The sequence below is a fragment of the Simochromis diagramma genome, unplaced genomic scaffold (genome assembly GCF_900408965.1).
Source record: "Simochromis diagramma unplaced genomic scaffold, fSimDia1.1 OVJJ01000024.1, whole genome shotgun sequence".
Lineage (NCBI taxonomy): Eukaryota > Metazoa > Chordata > Actinopteri > Cichliformes > Cichlidae > Simochromis > Simochromis diagramma.
Window position 1 is genome coordinate 1078759 of NW_024387332.1, and position 23117 is coordinate 1101875.

Below are 23117 nucleotides of genomic sequence, written 5' to 3' on the forward strand. Positions count from 1 at the left end.
AAATCTGTGGGCCACTTAAACCGAAAGATTTTAAAATTCTGACATTATTCTCGCCACAATGTAACTGATCAAAATACTACGACAACGTCTATCAGCTTAGGACCTGTGAACACCTTAAGTTTGTCATGTCACTGACCTCCACCAGCAGGGTGCGGATCACGGTGTCAGTTCGACCCACGTCAGGGACTGTGGCCACCCGTGCCACACAGCGCCTCGGTCTTCAGGGCCTCAGCGCTGACCTTCAGATTGACCTTACCTGTGAGCAAACACACACGGCGTCACTGTGGAACGCCTGTATCGATTACCGCTCCCTTCCCCCGCCGTACTGTCGTGTTGTGTGTACAGAGGCAAAACCGCCTCCCATCTGCTTCTCAAGCAAACTCATTATCCTCGCTGTGTTTCCTTCCTCCCAGTTTCCCATCGCATTTGCCCTCATTAATCCCCATTTGTTGCCTTATTATAGCACACGGCTTGTCTCCCACCCCCACCTTCCTTCCATCACAGCCCACAATCCTTCACATGGAGGACAAGTACAGATCGCCCCTTGAGGGAGAGGTTTCTGACTGTTTCGTCAGAGATACTACCTGACTTGTTAGTACAAGTGATTGTCAGCATTCCTCTAAGGGGGAGTTAGAGGAGCGCAATTTGACATTCATCAGAGCCTCATCTCCATCCCTGCTGATGGAGGCTGATATAAATCCTCTGCTTTCAGGACAGGCAGAGCTCCAACAACAGCCGCCCGTCTTCGCTTCCCGCAATGAAGATGCACAGCCTCAGTGCCCTCAATACGGATTAATTACCCCGTTGTGTCTCATTTTTCACTCAAAGCATGAGATTGTGTCGGACGAAAGAAACAACATCAGTATTTCATTTAAAAGCCAAGAAAATTGCATTGTACAGTTAGAGAATTTGCCTCTGGTAATGAGGAGCTGGGGGAGAGCGGAGCTGTGAGCGGCTGACACCGTGTGACAGTCTTCAAACAGCCGATTAGACCAAAATCAATAAAAAAAGAAATAAAGTTTTGTTCACTTCTTTTTCTGATTTGAATCTGACATGTCCTGTTTAAGCTAAAACTGGTTTAACGAAGACAAAGACACTCAAAGTTGTTTACATTTTCCCTTTAAGGTGGGAAAACGCCACACAGCATGTGACGCGTAGGGACCGCCTTCCATTTGAATTTCTCCTACAAAACAGAACATGGTTAAAGATGGGAATAAAGTAAACAGAAAATAAAAACTACAGTTTTAAGAAACGAAATGAGGTTAATTTGAATTTAGTGGTAAGAACACACCTCAAAAACCATGGGCGGGGTCATGTTTACCACGCTGTAGCATCCATGCTTCTTTTAACAGCAGTCCATACACACCTGGGAACATCTGCACTTGTGGGAGAGGAATGTTGTCCCAATCTTTTCCCGCACAGGATTGTAGTTGGATTTTTTGGTTCATCCAACAGTTCAGACTCTTCTACTGTTAAGCCACGCTGCTGTAAAGGCTGCACTACACGGTTTAGCATCGTCTTCTGAAATATGGATGCAGCTCTAAAAACTTTTATACTGGTGCTTTTCCTGATGTGGAGGCCGACAGTGCACCTCCATACCATCAGAGCTGCAGGGTGTGGAGCTGGTGGTCCCTGCCTTCTCTAGTCCAGAGGACACAGCATTCCCGTTTCCCCCAAAAAATCGAAAACTAATTTTAAACTTTAATAATAATAATAATAATAATAATAATAATAATAATAATAATAATAATAATAAAGGGATGCCACACAAGTATGCTGCTCCCATTGATTTTAGTAAAATGGTCCATTTGCTCTAAAAACACCTAAAATGTTCCAACTGTGTTCTGCTGTTGTGGATTTATGAGATTTGCCAATCACTGCATTCTGTTTTGATTTCATCTGCAGAACTGTATGAATAGACCACTCTGTATATTCCAGTTCATTACGGCCTGCTTTGGTGATGGATTTGTGCATCTTTTCAGTTAGTTCCCTCTTTTACCTCCATGCCTGCAAATCTCCACATAATGAAAGGTGGCTCCTGGTCCGTTTAGTGAGATATTACAATATTCTGCATATAAAGGCCCAGACTGCTGTGAGATGATTGCATGTTTGTATATTAAACAGGTTCATTATCATCCTGCTGACACTCACTTTACATCTGTCGAATGCTGGGGCTCTTTTCTAAGTCACATTAATGGGGATTTAATTCAATTCAATGTTATTTACACAGCACCAAATCACAACAACAGTCGCCTCAAGGTGCTTTATATTGTAAGGTCGACCCTACAATAATACATACAGAGAAAACCCAACAATCATATGACCCCCTATGAGCAGCACTTTGGCGACAGTGGGAAGGAAAAACTCCCTTTTAACAGGAAGAAACCTCCGACAGAACCAGGCTCAGGGAGGGGCGGGGCCATCTGCTGTGATTGGTTGGGGAGAGAGATTGAACATTATCTTTAACCCAGTCGACTGCACTTTGTGTTGATGTGAAACTACACGTCTGCCGGACCCAAACTCCTTCTCGGGCCCGGACGAATGGTCTGGCCTGGGTGAACTCTCTGTTGCCCTGTCTGACTTCATTGTCTTCGGACTCTGTCTGCAGCATCGGAACATTTCTCCTGTACTTTTGATCTGGAATGACTAACCGGTGGTTTTTTGTTGTTTGATGTTTGTTTCTTTTCTCTGTGCTTGGATGTTGAATTTGGTTTGAATTTGGTTTCCTTTGTCTTGTGTGATTTGATGTAATTTTGAACTTAAAATCTTATAAATAAACATTAAAAAAGAAAAATAAAGAAATAAAGGCCCAGTAAGGAATCCCTTTGTAAGGAATTCTGATGTAGAGGATCATTTGATACCAACAAGAAATATTTCTAGGAACTGTTGAAACATGAAGATCTGCTGCTTGCAATTCTTCCATTTTTCATTTGTTTACATTGGTGGCATACTGAAAATCCACACATGGCTCAAGGAAACTAAACAAATATATTTACAAATCAAACAGAACTGAGTCATGATTATCAACCATAAAAACCAAAACAGGTCCTGCTATGGACCGGCTATCTATCACAAGTTGATGAGGCTCCTGAACTGGATAATAAGCACTTAAGAAAAAGGGAAGAATGAAATACCTAGGGTGGTCGGAGTTACAATCCACGAGAAGGTCCTGCTCTCCTCTCCACAAAGACACACGCTGTAAATGCAGCCATCACAGTTTCTGAAGGTGTGCTGGTCAGAGGCAGCCAGTGTTACCTGAACCTACAGCCAGAAACCAAACACAGAACACACGAATGCAACAAACTGGTGCAGTAACGCGTCGCACTGAGGACTGATTAAACATGTGCTCGTGAGATCGTCTGTTCTCCCAGCCATCATTTTGGGTTGCAGCTTTCTTCAGAACCACTCATCCACACAGCACGAGTTAGTGACGCATTTGTCACACAAAACAAAAACTACAAAGTAATACGTCTTGATGCATGCTCAATCATCCAGGTAAGTAAATCCCCAAAAGTTGATTTTGTTACACTGAAAACGCTACATCGGATGCAAAGCATCCATCCATTCGCTTCCGCTTATCCTTTTCAGGGTCGCTGGGGGCGCTGGAGCCTATCCCAGCTGTCATAGGGCGAGAGGCGGGGTACACCCTGGACAGGTCGCCAGTCTGTCGCAGGGCCAACACACAGGGACAGACAACCATTCACACTCACATTCACTCGCACATTTACACCTAATGGCAATTTGGATTATCCAATTAACCTATCCCCACAAGCTGCATGTCTTTGAACGGTGGGAGGAAGCCGGAGTACCCGGAGAGAACCCACGCAGACACGGGGAGAACATGCAAACTCCACTGATGGTGGAATTGAACTCAGGACCTTCTTGCTGTGCAGCAACAGTGCTAACCACCGTGCCCGGATGCAAAGTAATACAATGAAATTTCAAAAGAAAACAAAAACATATCCAAGCATTTTCACAAATGTTTTCCACAATCTGACAGGTGTCATCTTACTTGTGGATGCCCTTAAGTACAAAAGATCTGTAAGAAGCAGATGTGGTTGTTTTTTTTACCATAATGCACTTTGAGAGATAATTGAAGACTGTGGCTTTGAGGGTGAACACCTCTCCTCGGATGACAGAGTATGGCAAGGTGAGACTGACAAAGAACGGCTGGAACACAGTAAGTCCGGTGTTGGGAGCCACACCAAAGCCCACAGAGGATACGCAGAATGCTCCGGCTGCCCATTTAGTGATGGTGTCAGGGGTCGTCTTCTCCATGCTCACCAACCCACTATCTCTGTTTGAACAGACAGCCAGACGTGACATTTAAAGTTCAGGTACTATGGCATTTTTCCCCAAATACACTGATCAAGCAGAGCATTGTGACCACCTGCCTACTACGAAGCAGCCCTGACGTGTCGAGGCCTGGACTCCACCAGACCCCTGAAGGTGTGCTGTGGTATTTGGCACCAAGTCAGCAACAGATCATTTAATCCTGCAAGTTGTGAGGCATGGCCTCCACAGATCAGACTTGTCCAGCACGTCCCACATGGGGGGCTATCCTTCTGACAGAGGCCATCAGGGATTACAGTTTCCATCAAAGGGTGTACATGGTCTGCAACAATGCTTAAGTAGGTGCTACATGTCAAAGTAACATTCACAGGGATGGTAGGGCCCAAGGTTTCCCAGTGGAAACCTGCCGGCTTGCCTTCTACCCATCGTGCATCCTAGTGCCAGATGTTCCCCAGATAAGAGACCTGGGCATCCACGTGACGTAAGACGTGATTTCTCACACCCGGCCACCTTTCATTGCTCCGTGGTCCAGCTCTGATGATGGAACACAGGGCCGGTCTTTATTCCCCACGTGCATCAATGGGTCTCTGTGACCATGTCGCTGGTTCACCACTGCTCCTTCCTTGGACCACTTTTGATAGATAGCGACCACACAGACTGGGAACACCGCACAAAATGCTCACTTGCTCCTTAATATATCCCACCCACTAACAGGTGCCATGATGAAGAGATAATCAGTGTTATTCACTCCACCTGTCAGTGGTCACAATGTTATGCCTGATGAGTGTATATTTATATATACTTACACTGATGAATTCAAGTGTCTACTCAAATGCATTTGAATTTCATACATGATAAGCTGTGTTTTGACTTTAAGATGTGGAACATAAGGGAAAGCAGCAGCCTCTGTTCAGTAAATATCACTGACATAAGCGTTAGTCATTAATATCTGCTAACGAATACAACTAATTCTGTTATTTGGACTACAATGAGCATCCATGTTATTCACATTTGATTACCTAAAAACAGTTTCAGTGTCATAAAAAAATACAGTGCTGTGATTCTTTTCATAAGATATGTTAATCTTACCCCACAGTAACGAGGTCCCAGATCCAGGTCTCAGGGAAGAACGTTCTGATAGTCTCCTTTTTGCTGTCCACTTTAGACATCTGCGTGGTAAGTACAGGTTCAGGCATCATGTTGAAGGCCAAGGGGATCGGTGAGTCCAGCCCTGAGAGCATTTAAATGGGGAGGGAAAAATGGGGAGGCTTTGTTCCTTCCTTATTTTTTTTTAAATAAACCAAAAGTTATAATAATTGTGTTACTTCCAATGCTTGCTCGAAAATCCAGGTAAGGAAACCCCAGAAAGTTGAGTCTGTACATTTAGACGCAGCATTTTTAATGGGAGAAACTTTTTAGCATCCCAGGAGTGACTTGGATAATGACGGAAATGTTAAATCTACTGGAAATGCGGCATCCTGATGTACAGAATAAACTTTCTGGGGAAACCACTGAGGTCATTTCAGCTTCCTGCACTTAACACATAACAACAGCTCGGAAAAACTACAAAGAAATTGGAAAAAGGAATAAAAGGTACACTTAGTGTTTTATGCATTCAGCTAATATTTCTCCACTAATTAAAAATGTACTTTTTTAACAATTAACAAATTCTTGGATTTAAAAACACACACAAAAAAAATCTTACACTCTCTCAAAAAACAACTAAAGCTGTGCTAAGCTAGACTTTCCAAAACGGGCTTTCAGCTTAATATATAGATGCCAACTGAAGTCAATACCGGGATAGGCTGTACTTTCTAATACCATCACCACCAAATGGTGAAGTCAGTGTAGCATCCCAACTGCCCTGAGCGCAGCAGAGGAACAGGAAATGCTAATAGGGAGGAAAAGGAAATAAAGATAATGTGGAAGGACAGGTACGGCGGTGAATGGGAAAGAAAACAATGGAAGCATCTGGAAAGTGACCCATATTTACCATCAGCATAAAGTCCCTGAACTAAGTTATTTTCTTTCCTCATTTATAAAGAAAATAACTGATAACCTCCCCTCCATGAATTGTTACCTTGGAGGGGTTTGTGTGTCCAGGGATCCCAGGGGCCATGTTGTCAGGAGGCTTTTGCGTAAATGTCAACTTCATCCTGGTCTGGTGGCTAGGCTTAGTCCATGAGGCCCGGACGGCACAGCCCGAAAAAGGGACCATCCTCCTGTAGGCCCACCACCTACACGAGGCAAGGGTTGGGTGCAATGTGTGTCAGGCAGCAGCCAGGCCCTAGCAGATTGATCCCCGACTTCTAAAACTAGTGATCGGGACATAGAATGTCACCTCCCTGGTGGCCTCAGCTCAACCACGGCTTGTGCTCTGGAACCAGTCTCCTGGAGAGGGGCTGGACTCCATCTCAGTCTGGAGTTGCCACCTAGACGTATAGTGAGGGTGCGCTGGGAACACCTGGTCCACGAGATCTTCAACTCACACCTCCAGCAGAGCTTCAACAGCATTCCAAGGGAGACTGTGGAAATTGAGTCCGAAATAACTATGTTCAGCACCTCCATTGCTAAAGCCGCTGCACTGAGCCACGGCCGCAAGGTGGTTGGTGCCTGTCGTGATGGAAATCCCGAACCAAATGGTGGACACCAGAGGTGAAGGGAGCCACCAGGCTGAAGGAGGAGTCCTATCGGGCTTGGTTAGCCCGTGGGACTTCAGAAGCAGGTGATAAGTATCAGCAGTAAGTACCAACACTGGCTGAAGCAAAAACTTGGGTGTGGGTGGAGTTTGGAGAGGCCATGGAAAAAGACTTTTGGACTGCCTTTCAGACTGAGATTCTGCCAAATCGTCAGGCGACTTAGGAGGGGAAAGCGGTGCTCTACCTGCACTGTGTATAGTGAGGGTGAAGCGCTGCTGACTTCGACTGAAAACAATGTCAGGATGTGGAAGGAATAATTCAAGGACCTCCCTAATCCCACTGGCACATCATCCGCGGAGGAAGCAGGGTGGGGGACGAGAGGGGCGACGCGTATATCTCTGGGGGTGAGGTCACTAAGGCAGTTAAACAACTCCTTGGCTGGCCCCTCAGGTGGATAAGGTTTTGCCCTGAGTTCCTGAAGGCTCTGAAGGCCCTCCGTAATGCTAGAACATCTTACTATTCATCACTGATTGAAGAAAATCAGAACAACCCAAGGTTTCGCTTCAGCACTGTAGCCAGGCTGACAAACAGTCAGAGCTCTGTTGAGCCAACCATCCCTTTAACATGGACTAGTAACAACTTCATGAATTTCTTAAATAAAATTTTAACCATTAGTGAAAAAAATACTCGTAATCATCTCACAGATATGGCATTATGTACAGCTACTTTCAGTACCATTGTTATTTATTTAGAGTCCTTTTCTCCAAATAAAGCCTTCTGTGTTATGTAATGTTTCTCTCTCTAATAATTAGCTATCTACTACAGGTCTTTAAGCTGTAAATAAATGAAATTGAATTAAACCATTAAATAAACCACTACTTGAAAAGCCAGCTGTCTTAGCTAATTATAGGCTGATCTCCAACCTTCCTTTTTATCTCAAAAATTCTTGAAAAATCTTGAATAATTCTTGAAAGAAGAAATTGAGAGGTGGGCACCGGCGCCAGAAGTGCCCACCTCTCAATTTTAAATGCATGTAGGCATTGAGGGTTCTCAGGAGGGGCCGTGCTGTTACCTATTGCTCTCTGGCAGGAAGCACCATGCCCTCCCGTGTTTTAAATGCACTTTAGAACAGCACGCAGCAACACCACATATGAGGAGGGAGGTATGGGGTCTTCACACCCCCCCATTCTCTGTTAGCCATTGGGGCGGGGGGCTGGGAGGAGGAGTTGGCCGTCTGGTTGGGGTCTGGGATGCGGGGCCTTCGGGACGGTCTGTCTGTCTCCACCCCAGGGAAAAGGGTAACATCTCCTGGGTTACACTGCTATGGAGATGACACCCAGCTCTATCTGTCCATGAAGCCAGATAACACAGTTAAACTGCAGGAATGTCTTAAAGACATAAAGACCTGGATGACCTCTAATTTTCTGCTTCTAAATTCAGATAAAACTTTATTGTATTTGACCATAAAAATCTTAGAAATATGGTATCTAACTTTCTCTGGATGGCTTTACCTTAGCCTCCAGTAACATTATGAGGAACCCTTGAGTCATTTTCAGCCAGGAGCGGAGGCCACCTCTGGGACGAGTGGGATGACTCTTCTATCTCTGGGGGAGAATTCACTGAGGCTGTTAAACAGCTCTTTGGTGGCAGGGCGCCTGGGGTGGATGAGGTTTGAGTTCCTGAAGGCTCTGGACGTTTTAGGACTGTCTTGTTCGACACGTCTCTATAATGTTGCGTGGAGATCAGGGGCCTACCTCTGGAATGGCAATGGTGGTTCTCATCTTTAAGGAGGATGGATGTGTTCCAACTACAGGGGAATCACACTCCTCAGCCTCCCTGGGAAAGTCTATGCCAGGGTGCTGGAAAGGAGAGTCCATTCGTTAGTCAAATCTCGGACACAGGAAGAAATATGCGGTTTTCGTCCTGGTGGTGGAACACTGGACCAGCTCTTTACCCACTCAACAATACTTGAATGGGAGTTTGCCCAACCAGTCTACATTCAATTTGTGGACTTGGAAAAGGCACTCGACCGTGTCCCTCGGAGTGTCCTGTGGGAGCTGCTCTGGGACTATGGGGTGTCTGGCCCATTGCTACGGGTCATTCAATCCGTTGCAGGAGCTTCTTCCGCATAGCCAGCAATAAGTCAGACTCGTTTCTGGTGCGTGATGGGCTCCACCAGGGTGGCCCTTTGTCACCGATTCTGTTCATAAATTTTATAGACAGAATCTCTAAGTGTAGCCAAGTGGTGGAAGGCTTTCACTTAGGTGGTCTCAGAATCTCATCTTTGCTTTTTGCAGATGATGTGGTTCTGTTGGCTTCATCGGGTGATGGCCTCCAGCTTGCACTGGAACAGTTCCAGTGCAACCAAGTGTAAAGTGGTGGGAATGAGAATCAGCACCTCCAAATCTGAAGCCATGGTCCTCAGCCGGAAAAGGGTGGAGTGCCCACTCTGGGTCAGGGTACGAGTTCCTGTCCCAGGTGGAGAAGTTCAAGTATCTCGGGGTCTTGTTCACAACTGATGGAAGAAGAGAGCGGGAGATTGACAGATGATGCTGTGCAGTGATGCAGAAGCTGTATCGGTCTGCTGTGGTGAGGACAGAGCCGAGTGTAAAAGCGATGCTCTCAATTTCCCGGTCGATCTACATCCCTACCCTCACCAAAGGTCACGAGCTGTGGGTAGTGTTTGAAAGAACAAGATTGTGGATACAAGCGGCAGAAATGGGTTTCCTCCGACGGATGCCTGGCCTCTTCCCTAAATATAGCGTGAGGAGTTCGTCCATCTGGGAGGAGCTCACAGTACAGCTGCTGCTCCTCCATACTGAAAGGAGAAAGTTGAGGTGGTTCGGGCATCTGACAAGGATGCCTCCTGGGCACCTCCTGGTTGAGGTGTTCCGGGCATGTCCCATCAGAAGGAGGCAGACCCAGGACATGCCGGACGGATTATACTTCTTGGCTGGCTTGGGAACACCAGCCTCCTCTAGCTTGCCGAGGGGACAAGCTGGAAGGAGGTGGGGGAGAGAGAGGTCTAGGCTTCTCTGCTTAGGCTGCCGTCCCCTTGACCCAGCCCCGTATAAGGGGAAGAAGATGAATTGATGGATGGATAACTGATAACCTCATTACTGAAACTAGACAAGCTACCCACCCTTAGACAGAGAAAAGAGTAAACAGTAAGTAAACAGGATTCTGAGTTCATCCAATTCTCAAGAGAAGACAGCAACAAGGACAATTTCATGGTTGGATACAGGAGTCTAAGCTGTATCACAACCACTTTTGCACATTTTTCAGGATATCAGTGTCAGTTTGAGCCCTTTTTTGGCAGAGTTGAGACCACATATGTGGAGGCAGAGAAATCGAGGCGAGGGAGCCGGAGCAACATGTAGCTGTACGTCTGAGGTAACTTTTTGCCAAATGCAGTGGTCTGATTGGTCAGATCTGTTTATTCGCATGTGAAAACTTAGAAAAAAATAATTCAGTTTGAAAAAATAAATACCACAAATTCATCCAGTGAAATTATGTGGTGGGTTTGAACGGCTGTATTAAGGATATCCGAGTCCAGAAAAAAAATTTCAGGATATATTTGCATGGATTTTACGCATCCGGTGTGTAAAGGCCTTTAGACTATGAGTGTAAAATAGGGCTGTGCGCAAATAGCCAACTAATTCTCACTGCTGTCACTAGGTGATACCAGACTTATTAATCATTTAACCTAATTGTTACAATTTAAATTGATGCCCAACGCCGGTAAATTACTGTGTCCTAAATGTTGTGCAGCCATCTGCCTTTAGATGACACATTGTTGTCGAGATGCACCATAGATTAAATCTGTTAATCTATGGTAAGAATTTGATAAATGATTTTTAAATGCCTTTGTTATTATTTTTTGACATTTTCCATTAAACATTTCTCAAATCTAACTGATTACCTGAGTGTTTTTTAGTTTTACACTAGTCAGTCTATTTTTTTTTTCCTTATTTAGTCGACAGGAACATCCTTAGTATAAAATGCTAATGTTAGCCTTGTAGCAATGGTAAATGGCCTGCATTTGTATAGCGCTTTACTTAGTCCCTAAGGACCCCAAAGTGCTTTACACTACATCCAGTCATCCACCCATTCACACACACATTCACACACTGGCAATGGCAAGCCACATTGTAGCCACAGCTGCCCTGGGGCGCACTGACAGAGGCGAGGCTGCCGGACACTGGCGCCACCGGGCCCTCTGACCACCACCAGTAGGCAAACACGGGGTTAGCAGCTTGCCCAAGGATATTTGGCATGTGGCCAGGAAGCAGCCTGAGATCGAACCACCGACCTTCTGATTAGTGGCTGACCTGCTCTGCCACCTTTATAAGCCATTGCTTCCTTTATAAGCAATGGCTTATAAAGGAAGCCAAATGTTTAAAGTTACTGGTATTGCTAACATGTTTGCCAATTTTTTGCTGATGCATTCCACAAAACATACATACAGACATAAAACTGCTGTGGCTGTACTGCCTGTAACTCCTAGCTTCATATCTAGCCATCTCATTCTATCTAGGAAACTGCTATCTGAGGGATCTCAGACCATAGACCACGTAGCACCAGTTAGTAAAGTAAGGAGCTTTGAAGACATGAACAGTACAACTGATTGAGTTTGATTAGTCAGACTGCATTTGTCATACTCGGACAAAGAACAGAACCCATTAAAGAAAGCAAGCCAGAAATGGTGGCGATTCCAAGAGATTCGCTTACTATTTTTGCAAGTGTAAATAAATCTTACAGTTACACAAGTTGTAAAAACAACAGTTCTTCCTAAGGCTGTATCAATGGGCATTGGAGTCAACAGAGAATAGCAGTGACCTACTATTTTCTACACTGAAATAGAAGCTCAGTTCGTCGCAGTTGTAAGGTTTCTTCACATCAGAGTTCGTCATAATTTTGAGTCCAATTTCCTAGAAGTGGAGAAAGAGAAAAACAAGTCATAGTAAAACCATAGATTATTACTTATGACAGCAAAAAACAAGAAACAAACAAAATAAAACAACATTGGCATAACAACTATGCTACCTTAAATAGATCTCAAACTGCTAGAGAGCGAGATAAAGACACCAATAGAGACTCGGGAAGAAAAAGCAGAAATGGTAAAGACAGAGATACAGCAATTATTTGTTTATTTATTTTTAAATACAAGGACAAAGACACAAAAGAAGATTTGGAGATAGATGGAGAGAAACAGAAACAGGTAAAGAAGGAAGAAGAGTGGCAAATTGACAAAAAAAAACCCCCCAAAGAACAAAAACCGTACAGTTGGAAAGAAGGATGTGGTACAGCTAAATGATACCAAACTTTGGTTCGAAGAGTGTGAAAGACCTACAGAGAAAAAAAAGATATCTTGATATAGATCATATGAATATCTAGATAGACATATAGATAGATATGACATTACTTCTGGTGCAAACATCCTGGCGCCCCTCCAGGCAGACGTGTTTGCTTGCTCCACTTTCAGATGCCAACTTGTTGTTTGTTGTTGTTTGTTTTTTGTTCTTTTTGCACTGGATAAGTGCTGTGCACTCTTAACCATAGCTGGACTGGCCATCGGGCATACCGGGCATTTGCCCGGTGGGCCGCTGGCGATTTTTTGTTTTTATGGGCCGATCGATTTTTTTTTTTTTTTGGAAGTGTAATAAATAATGAAAGGTGTTGGATTGGCCAATTGGTCATGATCGACTCTGGGCTGGACCAATTACAGCCGAGGAGGTCGGATGCACCCTCCCCCTTGTTTAGCAATCTTATAGACGAACTAAAGAAAAATGGAGAACAAAAAAGGAAAGGAGGTGCAGAAAAAAATAGGGCAACATCAGCAAGTGGTGGAGGCCAGCAGGTGGATAAGGGAAAGGGGAGGCAAGAGGAGGAGAGACCCGCTTATTTTATGCTTAAGGTTAGTTTCTCAAACTCCTCAAAATCTCAAAAAGGCTGATTTATCATCAAAAGTGGAGAAGTCTGTGACAGAGGAGACAGAAGAGCAGCAGAGAGAGAAATAAAAGAGCAGGAGAGAGAGATGGAGATGGAGAGATGACTTTATGTCATCCATGAGGGATGCATTTGACATATGTTTCACATATTATAGCCCAACAAGTTACTCATAGCAATTTAAATATGAGCGATCAGTTTTTGGCACAACACCGGCTATTGCAGTTAATAATACAACAGCTTCTTGCCATTTTTTGTGTTTCTTTTTATCGCTGTGTAACTGAGTTCAATTGAAAGCCTGCATGCGCTACTACCTCTTGCCACAAGTTCCCAGAATCCTTTGCGGTTTTACCCCTGAATGACGTCACATTTTTGGTGGGCTGGTCTCTAGTCAAAATGCCCGGGCCGATTTTTTGTTCCAGTCCAGCCCTGCTGTTAACATATCCAAGACAGGCACTACTGGACATCGGTAACTCACACAATCGTCCGGACTTTACCCTTCCACCGGACTTGAGGGGGGGATTCCATGTGTTCACTGGAGTTTTTAATCCTAAAAGGTCACCCTTACTATCTGCAGCGGGAGCTCTCAGCTGTGTTTTTGGCCACTGTTTACATCCAGCCGCAAGCTGACTCCGCGGCAGCGCTCGGCCAACTCCATGACGTCATCAGCGCATTAGAGACAACTCATTTAGATGCTGTTTTTATCGTCACCGGTGACTTTAATAAGTGCAACTTACGGACTGTACTCCCAAAATACCACCAACACGTGGCCATTCCTACCCTTGACAAGAACACCCTGGATCATGTTTACAGTAACATATGTGGTGCATATAGGGCTGCACCACGCCCCCACTTTGGACAGTCTGACCACATCTCTTTGTTCATGTACCCAGCTTACAGGCAGAAGCTGAAACAAAGAACCCTGTCATCAAACCTGTTAAACTGTGGACCCCAGAGACTGAGAGCATCCTACAGGACTGTTTGCTCAAACAGACTGGGATGTGTTTCAAACTGCAGCCACCAAGGAGAACTGCTCTGTCAACATACAGGACTATGCTGAATATGTGACTGGGTCAGCGCCTGTGTTGACAATATTGTGCCCACCACACACGTCAGGAAGTCCCCCCCCAAACAGGAGCCCTGGATCAACAGTCAGGTACGACACATGCTGCGTACTCAGTCTCTCGCATTTAGATCAGGGAATGAGACGGAGTACAAAGCTGCGAAGTAGGGACTGAAGAAAGCTATTACAGCGGCTAAGAGGCAGTACAGAGAGAAGCTGGATGGCTTCTACTCTTCTGCTGACCCCAGGCAGATGTGGCGAGGCTTACAGCACATCACAGAGTACAGGGCCGCCATCAACACCATCAGCTCTGCAGGCGGTCTACGGAATGACCTCAATGGACTTTACACCCACTTCGAGACCCCTCCAGACCTCACAGACCTTCACCCAACGCCCCCCTATAGACCAGTTGCACTCACTCCAATCATTACAAAGTGCTTTAAGGGAGTGGTGTAACATCCCAGACGTGGATCTCCACGTCAGACCCCATCGCTGCCGCTCTTCACTGTTCCCTCTCCCATCTGGAAAACAAAGACTCATACATCAGGGTACTTTTTGTTGATTACAGCAACAAAAAGGATACGGTCATCCCACACAAACTCACTCACAAGCTGGCAACACTTGGCCTGCACACCACCCTCTGTGACTGGCTACAGGACTTTTTGACTGGTAGGCCCGAGTCGGTCAGGATCGGCAACAGGACCAGCATTATTACAAACACTGGCGTTCCACAGGGTTGTGTCCTCAGTCCCATCCTCTACACCCTGTACGTCTCAAATAGGGATAACACCATACTGAAGTTTGCGGACGATACTGCAGCGATTGGTGTGGAGAGGGCGAGCAGCTTTAGATACCTGGGCGTCTACATCAGTGAGGACCTCACCTGGACACTGAACACGGCAACACTACTGCTATGGACCGCAAACGCCTGCAGAGAGTGATAATAACTGCAGAGAAGATCACCAGGACCCCGCTGCCCTCTCTGCAGAGCATCTACCATCGCAGAGTCCAGAGGAGAGCTGCCGCCATCCTCAAAGACCCCACACACTTCCAACACGGACTGGTTACACTTCTGCCCTCAGGGCGGAGGTTCAGAAGTGTGAAATCCAGAACATCTCGACTCAACAACTCCTTCTTCCCCACTGCTATCAGACTCCTGAACCGCTGACCTATTCTAACAGTAATAATCATTTTTGCACATCTCACATATCAAACCAGCATATTAAGCTCATAGTTCTTTTGCACACAAATCTATTTAATACTTCAATTTTTTGTCTCCATTTATTTATTCATACTATTTGTATTTATCTGTTCTAGTTCTATTTGTACATAATATCCGGCATCCGTGTGTGGACAGCAGAGAAAGAATTTCATCGTACAGAGAAATGCTTTTCTTTGTACACATCACAATAAACGCTTTGAATCTTTGAATCTTGAATCATGTCTTCTGCAGCTAATAGGAGACATTAATATTACTGTGTAGTTTCAGTCAGACATCAGATTAGATGAACAAATGTTTTACTTTAAAGATGCTGTAGACGTCATTCTTCTGACTGCCTGGTCCATAGTAGATCGAGCGCGTTTCTCGCCGTGCTCCCAGATTGTCGCTCACAATGGCCGGTGTTGGTGGTGCTGTTGGCAGTGCTGTTGGCGGTGCTGTTGGCGGTCCTGCTGTCTCCAAATCTGCATCTATTACCATATCTGGCACTGGCAAGGGGTAGCAGGGATATGGCTCTGAGTCCTCAACATCATAGGAGTACCCAGACAGCTTCTCCACAGGCAGCTGACTATATACCTGCATGAAAACACATCTGTACATGAGCCTGGTGGGGTGATAGCGGTGATCTTTTTCTCTTATCATCCATTAGCAGCAAACCACTTACATAGATTATTGTCTACTCTCTAGGAGCACTCAGGTGTGGGAAAAAAGTGTTTGTATTAGTGGGTTTGAATGGGTGAATGAGGCATATTATAAAATATATATTTGCTTTGATGCAAATGAAGGTGACAACAAATGCACTGGAGAAATAACACTACCGACTAAAAAAAAAGATGGTTTTGGAGGTGATGGCCACAGCCCCCCAGGAGCCAGAGCAGACAGAGATGGAATCAGAGAAACTGCATCGTCCACAGCCCTCAAGATGATTTTAATTTTTAACTATGATTTTTGGTATGATTGTGAATCCATCCGCCAAGACTCAAAAGTGACTATACAATTTATAGGCAAGGCCTGTTTGCTAATTACTAAAATAAAGAGTCGTTTCCAAATGTTCAACTTTCACACAGGAAGTCTCAAAATCCAGGTCCAAATAGATGTCTGTACAAATAAAAGAAGCCATCATTTCACTGAAAAAACAAAATAAACCTATCAGATACAAAATCTTCAGCAGTGGCCAAATGACCAATTTAGTGCATTCTTAACAATGAAGGAATACTACCATCAAAAGACCATGGAAGACAACCGAAGCTGATGATCAGATTTGTTCCCTTGGTTAAGAAAAACCTTTTTACACCATCTAGCAGTATCAAGAGAAATCCTGAGGCGGTAGACCGTCGATTGTCAAAGTACATAATCAGTAGATGCTTTCATGAATGGAAATACAGGGTATACAACAAGATGCAAACCACTAGTTACACTCAACAAGAAGGCCAGATTGGACTTGACTAGAAGACCTGTACGAGACCCTAAACAGGTATTTTGACTGACGAAACCAACAAACCTGTAGCAGAATGACCAGAAGAGAAAAGTCCAAAGGAGAACAAATAAGGATCTGGAGCATACCATATCATCTGTCAAACATGGTGGAGGCCATGAGGAACTGGGCCATTCATGTTTACTGATGATGTGACTGCTGATAGATGTAGCAGGATGAATTGTGAAGTGTACAGAGCTGCACTCTATGCTCAGATTCAGCCAAATGCCAGAAAACAGATCAGATTAGGGCAAATGGATAATACCTGCAAAAACAATCAAAGACTTGTCAAGGTAAAGAAATGAGATACTCTTCAGTGGTGAAGTCAGACACTGAAGACAAAACCAGCAGCAGAGAGGCCCACAATCAAGCAGCAACTGAAGGCAGTAAAGGCCAAAAAAAACAGCTCAAGGGAGAAAACACTGCATCGGTTGATGTCGATGGATGTGAAAGCAAAGGATTTTCATCAAGCAATTAAAAACAATATTTCTACTTCAATGTATGTTAGTTTGTTCAGATACTTTTAAACTTCAAGAACTTTTACCTTGAATATTTAATTGATTAAGAGCCAACAGGTCTTCCAGTATTTTCTTATTTCTACGCATTAAATTTTTTTGAGTGGTGTAGAAAGTGGAAGATGTTACAAAACCAAACTATAGTAATGGTAGTGTTCTTAATATGGATCAAAGTAGGACGAATGATTGTCGTACATAGCTGACAGTAAGTTCCTGCTCAGTCTGGAGCAGCAGGACGCTCTGGTCAATAGCTCTAACAGAGCACAAGGACCCAGGGTGAGCCTTGAGACTGAGGGTGGTCCTCTCTGCTGGAAGCTCCTGGAGGGAGGAGAACTTCAGAGACACCTGTGTGGGAGATACCGAGGCGGAAAACAGATTAAGCCTGTCTATCCTTATGTTAGCTCTCTAAAATGCACACATCCTTCACTACATTCCCAAGTGGCTTTGAGGTCTTAATGTGGTAATGTACTACCTTGTTATTGAGGCAGAGCTGAACAGGGAAGTCATGGCTGTCAGCAACAGCCTCTCCACTGGGCATCAAAGTGTAAACTACCACCTGGGCAAATGGTGCCAGGTCTGACATCCGAGTGAGCGGCACAGACATCTCCCCTTTGTTGACTGAGGAAGAACCAAAGAAAGCATGGCAGCAATTATCAAAATGAACAAGATAATATTGAGTCACGTGACTAATAAGCAAATCAGCTACATTATTAGCATGAAGCTAAACTTGCAAAATATAATTAGATAATCAAGAACGAACAGTTATGTCTATAACTTCTGTTTCCTGAAGGACAGGAATGAGATACAACACATAAGTATGGGATATCACGCCCTTGTGTGTCCCAGTTGAAGAAACCTTTATTCACGCCTTTAAGGCGGATGACGTGTGATGACACGCACACGGCCCCGCCTGCACATATAGCCGCTGTCATCACAGTCATCCCTCAGTTTGATAGCCGCTCTTCACCGAGCCAAACTGCTCAGTGGGGCCACCTTGTGTTGTACCTCGTTCCTCTCCTTCAGAGAACAGAAGTTATAGATATAACTGTTCGTCCCTTACAGTTGATTCACTCGGTACAACACGTAAGTATGGGAGAAATATACACACCCTGCAGAGCAGCCACCGAACTGGCATCGGACCACCACCACCACGTTAGTGAGCGCTAGACCCAGCAGAAAGGGCAGTATGAGCCACCGAAGGGGCTGTAACGTCCAACCGATAAAACCGCACAAAAGTGTCCAAGTAGTTGCAGCACAAATATCACCTACAGGCACCCCTTTAAAAAGAGCCCATGAGGTTGCCATCCCCCTGGTGGAATGAACTCTCACCCCTGGGGCAAAGCAAGACCTTTGGTGCTGTACGCCAGTGAGATAGCTTCTATAATCCAGTGGGACAGCCTCTGCTTGGACAGAGCTCTACCTCTATTTGGATTAGCGAAGCAGACAAACAGCTGGTCACATAAACGCACATTCTGAGTGCGCTAAATGTAGGTGCGTAGCACACGCACTGGACAAACAGAATGCATCCTCCTCTGCTCCTCAGGTGCAAAAGGAGGGGAGTAAAAGCTCAGCAACTCAAACTCCATTGAGTTATAAGATGCAGGCATGATCTTGGGAAAATAGGCAGCATTTGGACGCAATACGACTTTGTGGTCATCAGGAGAGAACTGTGTGTAGCAGGGATGCACAGACAGCGCATGAAGGTCACCCACTCGCTTTGCCGAAGCCAAAGTGAGAAGTAATGCAGTCTTATATGAGAGAAATTTCATATCCACAGACTCAATAGGTTCAACGGGGAGCTACAAAGGGCCTCCAGCACCAAAGACAAGTCCCAAGCAGGGACACTGGACTTAAGCACAGGTCTCAGCTGGCGAACCCCTTTCAGAAAACGTATGGCGAGGGGATGTGCACCTGGTGTCACCCCATCAAAGCCAATATGACAAGCAGATATAGCTGCTAAATAAACCTTAATTGTCGAAAATGAAAGGCCCTTATCCAGCAGCTCCTGCAGGAATGTCAAAACATCCACAATGGAGCACTGAAATGGGAGAGTGTGGCGGTCCTGGCACCATTGAAGGCTGAAGGCCCGCAACACCGCCTTTAGGTCAGGAGATGCACACGCCTACAGTACAGCCAGGGCTAATCTAAAGAAGGGCATCAAAAAAGCCAAACACCATTACAAAAAGAAGGTAGAAGAACACTTCTCCAACTCCAACCCCCGACGCATGTGGCAAGGACTCCAGACCATCACAGACTACAGGACCACCAAACCCTCCCCCGCATCCTCTGATGTCTCCTTCCTCAACGAGCTCAACAACTTTTATGCTCGCTTTGAGCAAGGGAACCCCACAACCACAACCAAAGCAGACGTGACGCCAGACCACCAACCTCTGACTCTCTCCCCCACCGATGTAGGAGCGGTGCTGAGCAGGATCAATGTCCACAAGGCTGCAGGTCCTGATGGCATCCCCGGGCGTGTTCTTAGAGCGTGTTCTGGGGAGCTTGCAGGAGTGCTGACAGACATATTCAACCTGTCCTTGGCCCACGCTGTGGTACCGGCCTGCTTCAAATCCACCTCCATCGTCCCGATACCCAAAAACTCCAACCCATCTTGCCTCAATGACTACCGCCCAGTAGCACTCACCCCCATCATCACTAAGTGCTTAGAGCGACTGGTTCTAGCACACTTCAAATCCTGTCTCCCCCCCACCCTGGACCCCCACCAATTCGCATACCGCCAGAACAGGAGCACAGAGGATGCAGTCTCCATCGCACTGCACTCTGTCCTCTCACACCTGGACAACAACAACACCTACGCCAGAATGCTGTTTATAGACTTCAGTTCAGCATTCAATACAATCCACCCCTCACAACTCATCAGGAAACGGACAGACCAGGGGCCCGTTCTTCGTACCTCGCTAAGTAGGTTAGCTGGATTAGATTGTTGACGATTTCGCGTGATCTTGGATCGTTCGGTTCCCCGAAGCTCATCCGGGACTTGCTGCCATAGCAACAGAGCCGTAAGCGTAAACCTGCTCGGGAGCAGGTTTACTTTATGTAAACAGGATTAGATCGCGGCCACGCAGGTATGTCCGCTTCATTTATACGAAAGCAACAGCGATATTCCACCACTGTTTCACCATAAATAAATAACATCAGTGTAACTAAAGATAATGCAGCACTTGATCCATTTATTGATGTCACACAGATACATACAGGTCATTTCCTAAAAAAGGGAAATGTACTATTAACATTCTATTACATGTATGTGATTATTACAGATGTAATTCATATGTCAGAGTAGTAATAGTAAATTACTTCGTGCAATCAAGATGGGAGACCACGGCTATAAAAGCGAAGGTGGATTTGGGAAGTCTGTCGCAGCCATGTCCTGTCCGTTTACGCGAGCCACCCATTGCGGAAGGTGCAAGATCGATAAGGAGAGTTTCCAGAATTCAGCGTATATTGCGGGATAGACAGGATCCTTTAGCTCAGCGCGACAGTGTGCTCATTGAGAGATATCGATATTCCCGTGAGGGTATTATTCACTTAACCAACTTGTTGACGAGGGGGTGCAGGACCACCACCTGTCTTTTTGTGCTCTGCCCTTTTCTTGGTTGCTGTTATAAACAAACAGATTATTTCAGGGTCTCTTTGCAAGAGACTAAAAGCAATATAAGTGATAAATATTACCATTCTGTAGAATATTCTTATATTTCACTTTTACTTGTTCCCATGTTCTAGTGGGTCCTGTTGTGGCTCTAATGTGTAAGGGGATATAATATAACATATTATAATATAATATAATGTAATATAATATTGGATAATATAGTGTAATATAATAAATCTACCCTACCGCCTACTGGTGTTGGCCAGAGGGGCCGATGGCGCGATATGGCAGCCTCGCTTCTGTCAGTCTGCCCCAGGGCAGCTGTGGCTACAACTGTAGCTGCCTCCACCAGTGTGTGAATGTGAGAGTGAATGAATAGTGGTATTGTAAAGCGCTTTGGGTGCCTTGAAAAGCGCTATATCAATCCACTCCATTATTATTGTTATTATTAAATCACTTACGAGTTTAATTTGTCAGCAACTTTCTGCCAGCCCTCGCTCCTTGCTTTTGCAGCCTTTGCAGTGTTCCCTTGCGTTCTGATTAAACTCTGAAACTCCTGGAATCCCTCACTCAAGAGTTCTTGCTCTGCTGCCGAAAAATACCGAGCGCTCTCCTTCGACATTTTCGCCGACCAATCAGAGGGTTGCCGATCAATGTTTCTACTATCAATGCGTAGCCCCTTTTACGACACCCAGTGATCTCACATTACTTCATCCAGCTGTACTAATCGTCAACAGCAGGTGTGTTCAGAGAACCGGATTAGCGAGCTCACGGTTAGCGCGATGATTTGGTCTTGGATGTGTCATTTGATCTTGGATGTAGTAAGCGACGTACGAAGAACGGGCCCCTGGGCATCAGTTCCCTCATCTGCAAATGGTTACTGGACTTCCTGACCAACCGCCCGCAACATGTCCGGCCGGATAACCGCTGCTCATCTACCATCACAATGAACACCGGTGTACCGCAAGGCTGTGTGATGAGCCCTTTCCTCTACTCCCTCTTCACCCACGACTGCAGACCTGCTGATGGTTCCAGCACCATCATTAAGTTTGCAGATGACACCACGGTGATTGGCCTCATCAGTGACAACGATGAGGCCGCCTACAGGGAGGAGGTGGATCGTCTGGCTGAGTGGTGCGACACAAACAACCTGCTGCTTAACACCGAGAAGACCAAGGAGCTCATCGTGGACTACAGGAGGAATGCTGACCCACATCCACCCATCCACATTAAGGGGACGGCTGTGGAGCGTGTGAGCAGCTTCAAGTTCCTGGGAGTCCACATCTCCGAGGATCTCATCTGGACGACCAACTGCTCCAAGCTGGTCAAGAAGGCTCACCAGCGCCTCTTCTTCTTGAGGACTCTGAGGAAGAACCACCTGTCCTCAGACATCCTGGTGAACTTCTATCGCTGCACCATCGAGAGCATCCTGACCAACTGTATAACAGTCTGGTACGGGAACTGCTCTGCCTCGGACCGGAAGGCGTTGCAGAGGGTCGTGAAAACTGCCCAGCGCATCGCCGGAGCACCACTTCTTGCCATAAAAGACATCTACAGGAAGCAGTGTCTGAAAAGGGCTGGGAAAATCATCAAAGACCCCAGTCACCCATCACATGGACTCTTCACCCTCCTGCCCTCTGGGAGGCGCCACAGGAGCCTCCGGACTAAGACCACCAGGTACCGGAACAGCTTCTTCCCCACAGCTGTCAGACTCCTGAACTCTGCCTCCTGACATCTGACCCACGTTAAACTCATGGACTGAACATACACACACCCACAATGGACAACTGTACCCTCAAACACACAATAATAACATGGACTGAACCACCACTCACAACCACCAGCACTTTATATAGCCTCTGTAGAATTATCCACATATCTCACTTATCTTAACTGCACTACTGTATAGCTCTGTGTAAATAATCATTCTGTACATACGATAATCTTTAATCCTACAACTGTTTACAACTTGCATAGTTCCCATTTCTGTATAGCTGTATATCTCAGATTCTGTAAAGTTATTTATTTCATATTCTGTATAGTTTTTCATATTTATATCCTGTTCATAGCCTGTGCATAGCTTGTACTCACTACAGCCTGTACATACTTATAGTTATAGAATATTCACAACATACTTCATACCGTGTACATTATAACATACCATAATAGACCCATTTCTGTAATATACTCACATATCTATATTATTGCTAATATATATTGTAATATATCTATATCACTAAAGCACTTCTGGATGGATGCAAACTGCATTTCGTTGCCCTGTACCTGTGCATGTGCAATGACAATAAAGTTGAATGGCTCGCCATTTGTAAGCGCACAAGCCTCTAGTAGATGAGA

At 45.3% G+C, this 23117-nt stretch overlaps 1 protein-coding gene across 2 annotated transcripts in view; it reads right to left on the minus strand.

Annotated features, from left to right (window-relative positions):
• Positions 1-23117, minus strand: part of LOC120718025 (alpha-2-macroglobulin) — a 93612-nt gene that overhangs the window by 54864 nt on the left and 15631 nt on the right. The window lies entirely within an intron of this gene.